The 6695-nt window shown below is 46.3% G+C and overlaps 1 long non-coding RNA gene across 5 annotated transcripts; it reads right to left on the minus strand.

Moving 5' to 3' along the window:
• Positions 1-399: 399 nt before the first annotated feature.
• On the minus strand, positions 400-4904 carry LOC109774143 (uncharacterized). Of its 5 annotated transcripts, none has more exons than XR_012184390.1 (7): positions 4407-4904; positions 4161-4198; positions 3328-4062; positions 2977-3200; positions 2740-2797; positions 1831-2578; positions 400-1718 (listed from the first exon to the last, which is right to left on the minus strand). It is a non-coding gene; the product is annotated as an uncharacterized lncRNA (long non-coding RNA). The 5 variants fall into 5 exon arrangements; XR_012184381.1 differs by having other exon boundaries at positions 4155-4198; XR_012184375.1 differs by having other exon boundaries at positions 3328-4077; positions 4155-4198.
• Positions 4905-6695: the final 1791 nt, after the last annotated feature.

Raw genomic sequence — 6695 nt, forward strand, 5'->3', positions numbered from 1 at the left:
AACCAATGTGACGAAACATGAAACTGACCTGCCTCGAGTCCCCTCCACCATACGTTCACAACCCACAAGGAGCTTTACTTCCAGACCAGATCAAGATCCAGTCCTGCAAGCCAAATTGTAGAGGCGGCGATAACAAATGAAACAAACAGACCGTCTACGAGACACTGACCTGACTCCATGTACAGAGCAAAGGTTTGGGCCCAAACTCCTAATAAAAATTATATATTGCCAACCCACACACGCAGAAGACCAATAAAACAGGGATCAAGAGTTTAGTCATTGCCCACATGGCCTGGGCTAAAGAAAAATCTGCAACCATAGGAAGGGCAGGGGCAAAAACCTATGTCAGAGAGATGGCCAAGTAACTAAATGAAATTAAAAAAAAGGAAGGTAAGAGTCTTTTTCGGTTGTAGGATGTGCCATTAGTAGGCTCTAGATCATCTTATATATTCGTGCTGCATATGAATCTGTATTTAAAAATTGTCTAGTAAGATAATTTATAGGTTATGTAAGTTGCAATGAATTGAAACGACACTGTAGATTTCGAAGATCAGTAGACGGATTCATCATCAGGCTGGACAGGAGTTTGTCAACTACAACCTGCAGTGAGCAAGACACCGTTTCTATAAAAAAAATTGTTAGGGGAAATGCTTCTTATAAATAGCTAAAGCATGGATGATTGAGTGGGAACAAGTAAAGCCTGTCTAGGGTCAGGTATGGATGATGGAGGACAACAACGCAGGTTCCAAACTGCAGTTATATCCTTTCCAAGTCAGTATCTGCAAGAGCTGATAATTACTAAGGCAAAGAAAACCTAATGTCTAGAGAGTTCAATTATAGAGTAAAAAAGGTTGAGAAAGTTTTTAGCCACAGAAGGAACCGCCATGCCGAGGAAAAATAGGACGCCTTCTAAGCCATATTATTCCAATTTCTGGAGAGCCACCAAGAAATAGTTTAAATCAGAATTGTGGGAAACCAAAACAGAACAGTGGAGATGAAAGAGTAAAACAGAGGAAGTGATAATTATCCAAACACAGAGCAGCAAGATGCGTCGCTCCCGCTACGCCATATAATTCCAATTTCTGGAGAACCACCAACATATCCAAATATATCCTGCACATAGGCCCAGACTTCCTAAATATATCCTGCAACTGATACACGCAGAAGACCAGGGATCAAGAGTACAAACAACAAATCGATCCAGAGAGAGAGAGATAGATCGCAAACCAAACGATTTTAACAGATTCCAACTCACTACCAGCATGGTTTGGGCTTAATCTGCAACCAAAGGGAGGGCAGAAGGAAAAACCTAAATCAAAGACATGAACAAGTAGCATAAGAGGTGAGTTAAAACTGGAGCACTCTTTTTCATTGTAGGATGTTCCATTAGTTTGAATCTCCATTGTTGAACCTTGGCAGATAATTCTGAATTCAAAATATTGTCTGGTAAGATAATTTTGAAGGCTGTCTAAGTTCTGATGAATTGAGAAAATAATAGATTTAGAAGAACTGCAAACGGATTCAAGTCAGCATCAGGTTGGACGAGTCATCAACTATGGCCTGCAACGAGGGAGATACCTTTCTATAAGTTATAAGAGGAAAACTAGGCTCAGCTAAAGCAAGCATCAAATGTTGAGGTAAAGGGTAAGTAAGCCTGTCTCGGCTGGAAAGTCAGGTAGACAACACTGGTTCCAATTATTTCGCTCCCAAGTCAGCATCTGCAAGAGCTGAGAATTACCAATCAAGGCAAAGAAACTAACATTTGAAAGTTCAATTATCAAGGGAGGATAAAAGGTCGGATATGTTGGGCCACAGAAAGAACCGCCATGCCTTGGAAAGATAGGACCACCCGCTAAGCCATATAATTCCAATTTCTGGAGAACCAGCAAAAATTCTAAATCAGAATCGTCGGGCAACTACTTGAGCTATGGAGAAGAACTTAAACAGAGAGAGTAATGATCATCCAAGTGCAGGTCAGCAAGAAGATAGGTCGCTCCCGCTAAGCCATATAATCCCAATTTCTGGACAACCAGCAACAGATCCAAATCAGAATTGTCGGAGACTAAAATTGAATTGAGAAGGAATTAAATAGAGGGGTTCGTAATCATCCAAATGCAGATCAGCAAGAAGATAGGTTGCTCCTCCTAAACCTTACGAAGCCCAATTTCTGAAAACCACAAACGAATACAGATCAGAACTGCCAGGACTAAATTGTACTGCGCAAACCAAATAAATTGAATCGGGACAGAATTCATTATCCAAACGCTGATCGCAAGTTCCAGGTTCCAAAACTTCATTATCCAACCAATCAAAATGATGAACAGAAACCAAATCTCCACCAATTAACCTCAATTTCTGGAAAACCACAAACGAATACAGATCAGAACTACCAAGGGCTAAGTTGTATTGTGCAAACCAAATAAATTGAATTGGGACGGAATATATATTATCCAAACGCAGATCACAAGTTCCAGGTTGGTAAGAGATCCAAAGCTTCATTATCCAATCAATCAAAATGACGAACAGAAACCAAATCTCCCCTATGATTCATCTGTGCAGAACTACTACACTCCTGCATCTGCTGCAAGCAAAGGAGCACAAACACACACCAAAAACGCGATCAGCTGCTACAATAAGAATCCACCAGGACCTCTCTAATCCACCTCATATTAGCTGATGATGAAGAAACATGTGATGAGAACCAGGAGACCACACAGGCGATAGCCATTCAAACCTGACCTGCTCAAATCCCCTTAACATACAACACCACAGGGATCTCCACATTCCAGATCCAATCCTGCAACCAATGTGTGGAGGAACAGAACTAAACCAAACAAACCGTTGATAGAACACTGACCTGACTCACTGTACAGAGATTTTGCTCATAAGCACAAACTTCCTAAATATGGCCTGCAGCCGACAGGATAAGAGTACATATAACAAATCGAACCGCATAGAGGTAGATTGCAAACCAACCAATTTTAACAGATTTCGACTCGCTACCAAGTACCAACACGCTCTGGGCTAAAATAAATCTGCAATCACAGGGGGGCAGAAGCAAAAAAGCCTAAATCAAAGGCATGAACAAGTAGCTACGTGAAATAAAAATAAGAGGCAAGAGTTAAAAATGGAGAAGAGTCTTTCTGTTGTAGGATGTGCCATTAGTTTGAAGCTCCATTCTTGCGCCTTTGCAGATGAATCTGAATTTAAAATATTGCCTAGTGAGAAGATCTTAAAGGTCATCTAAGTAATAATGAATTGATTGGATTTAGAAGAACTGCAAACAAATTCAACTCCGCATCAGGTTAGACTTTGCGTTTGTCAAACCTGCAACGCATGCCGAGGCTCAGCTAAAGCATGCTTCAAATGAGGAGGTAAAAGTTATAAGAAAGTCTTGTCTGGGAAGGTCAGGTAGACAGCACCGGTTCCAATTATATCCCTTCCAAGACGATGTCTGCAAGAGCTAAGAATTGACAAACTAAGGCAGAGAAAACTTGTCTGGTGTGTTCTAATAATAATTATATTATTGAGTAAGAAATACTGTTGAGCCACAGAAAAGGAACCGCCATGCCGAGGGAAAAGAGGACCACTCGCTAAGCCGTATAATTCCAATTTTCTGGAGTACGAGCAACAAATCCAAATCAGAATTGTGTGGAGACTAATTGAACCATGGAGGAAAGGAAATAAACAGAGAGAGAATGATCATCCAAACACAGGTGAGGAAGAATGACAAGTCGCTCCCAGTAAGCCGTATAATCCCAATTTCTGGACAACCATCAACAAATCTAAATCAGAAGCGACTAAGATTGAACTGTGTAGATGAAGGAAGTAAATAGAGGGGGTAATAATAATCATCCAAACGCAGATGTTGCTCCCGCTATGCCGTGTAATCCAATTTATAATTTCTGGAGAAGCAAAGAATTCAGATCAGAATTGTTGCCGTTGACTACTGTGCAGACCAGGAAACTGAAGTTGGGAGGGATTTAATCATTTATCCAAACGCAGATCGCTGGTTCCGGTTGGTAAGAAATCCTAGGCTTCATCACACGAGAAGATCTGAACCTATCAGGATAACCGCTGATCCGTAACCAATCAGAATAACCGCTCAACCGTAACCAATCATCAATCAGAATAACCATGAAAAGAAATCAAACCTCCACCTCTGAAGAACTAGCGCGCCCTCTGGATTCCTCTGCATCTAGGGTGAGAGCACAAGACATAACAAAACCGAGATCAGCCGGTACAACAAGAATCCTCCACGAGGGCCTCGAATTAATACACCTCGTACCAACGGATGATACGGAATAAACCACAGCGGTCGGGGAACCAGAAGATCGCAAACTTTTGAAATCTGGAATCACGGATGAACGCAGAGGAAGCGGTCTGAACGAGCACGGGAAACTGACCTTGCCTCGGCCTCCGGCTCCACAATCAGAGCTCCAATTCCAAAAACCAGGCTCGACGATCCTGCAACCAACGCGCGCGGATGCGGACACGAATACGAGGAACACAGGATCCACGGTTGCAAACAGAAGCGGACACGCGACTCTGAGATAGACTCGCAAACCAAAATGAATGAATCCCCGATCGATCGCTTCCCGGGCTCGCCGGATTGGAATACCCTGCGAGCACAGCAAGGCAACGGCGACGGCGAGTGAAATCAAATCAAACGCGATTCGAAACGAATCGGGAATTGATGGACAAGGGGGTGGAAACAGTCGCCGAGGCGCGAGGAGGCGGCTCGGGCGATCGAGGGCGGAGGCCCGGCCGGAACGAAAGCTCCAAAGGAGAAGAGAGGAGGGCAGAGCGCGGGGTGGAGGGGGCGCGCCTGTGGCGCCTTTTGTAGCCGGCGCAGAGGCGGTGCGGGAGGGGGAACCAACCGATTCCTTACCGGACACGGCTTCGCCTCGCTGGCGTGCCCGGCCGCGGGTTATCAGGTGGGCGGCGGAAATCAAACGGGAGAGGAGCTGGTGAGACCGGGCTGGAATCCGGGCTTGGTTCGGTTCGGTTCGGGTGGGGCGGCTGGCAGGTCGGCAAAGCACCGGGTTGGGACGTGGGCCGCACCGACGGAACGCGAAATTTCTAGGCTGCTCGCTGCTCTCGGGGGTTGCGACGGGCCATGTGATGTGAGATGCCGTGTGTGGCTGCCGTTGGTTGCTGACCGTGTCCGCGAGTGCGAGCCGCGACGAACGCGTGGATGGGATGAGAACGTGGAACAGGCGGTGCCGTGGATGAGAACGTGGTCCGCGGAAATATCTGCCGTGTTTACACAATCAACGTGCTCGCTAGCTTTTTTATTTTTTATTATTTTTAGAAAATGATAAAGAAACAAACCCTAAGAGCAACACCAACCCGCCGACCCAAACGGATTGCGCTTTTACCCGTTTTTTGTTTGTTTGGGTCGGTCTGGCGGACACCCATGTCCGCTTTCGCGTTGGGGTCGCCGCTTGCGCTCAACATTGGCCCGATCCATTTTTCAGCCGGCGCGGACAAGAAAAAATCCCGCAAACATTTTAAAAAATAAAAACGTTAATTAAACATTAATGACAGCCACAAAGGTCAGCGAGAGTCCATGAGTCCACTATTACATTAAGTAAAATATTAAATGACACTACAAACTACTAGGAGGCGCGCTGCCCTAGGCGTCCTCGTCATCCTCGTCGGGGCCGGTGAGGTCGATGGGCGTCGGCGCCGGGCCAGCCCACGGGAATGCCGTCGACCAGGACATCGTCCGCCGCCGGCTACGCTGGCCCACTGCGGGCAAGGCACACCTCCTCCTCCGCGTCGCGCTCCAGCTGCTCGAGGTACTCGCCCTCGCGGCGCTCCTCGGCCGGCCTCTGCTGCCGCCATTGCTCGAGGTACGCCTGCTCCTGCGCCGGCATCGCCCCCAACCAGACCGGTGACGCGCTGACCCACTGGTGCACCACCCCAGTCCATGAGTAGCGCTCGACGGGGGACAGCGTGTAACGCCCATGATGCGGCTATATCTCCCACGTGTCGGGGCACGACTTAGAGGCATAACCGCATAGTGGTTTTGTCGCAAGAAGGGTCATCTTCACACAATCCCATGTAATGAACAAGAATGGGATAAGGAGTTGGCTTACAATCGCCACTTCACACAATACATAAATATCATTCATACATCATCCAAATAACAATCATTTAGACCGACTACGGTCAAAATCCAGATGAAAATAAGACAACCCCAAATGCTAGATCCCCGATCGTCCCAACTGGGCTCCACTACTGATCATCAGGAAAAGACACATAATAACGACCACGTTCCTCGTCGAACTCCCACTTGAGATCGACGCCATCGTCTGCACTGGCATCGTCGGCACCTGCAACTGTTTTGGTAGAATATGTGAGTCACGGGGACTCAGCAATCTCACACCCGCGAGATCAAGACTATTTAAGCTTGTAGGACAAGGAGGAGTAGAGAGGTGGAGCTGCAGCGGCAAAAGCATATATGGTGGCTAACTTGCGTAAAAGAGAGCGAGAAGAGAAGCAAAGGAACGGACGTCATCTAGCAATGACCAAGAAGTGATCCTGAACACCTACTTACGTCATACATAACACAGACCGTGTTCGCTTTCCGGACTCCGCCGAGAAGAGACCATCACGGCTACACACGCAGTGGATGTATTTTATTTGGGTCAAGTGACAAGTTATCTACAACCGGACATTAACAAATT

Source organism: Aegilops tauschii, chromosome 1 (assembly GCF_002575655.3).
Source record: "Aegilops tauschii subsp. strangulata cultivar AL8/78 chromosome 1, Aet v6.0, whole genome shotgun sequence".
Lineage (NCBI taxonomy): Eukaryota > Viridiplantae > Streptophyta > Magnoliopsida > Poales > Poaceae > Aegilops > Aegilops tauschii.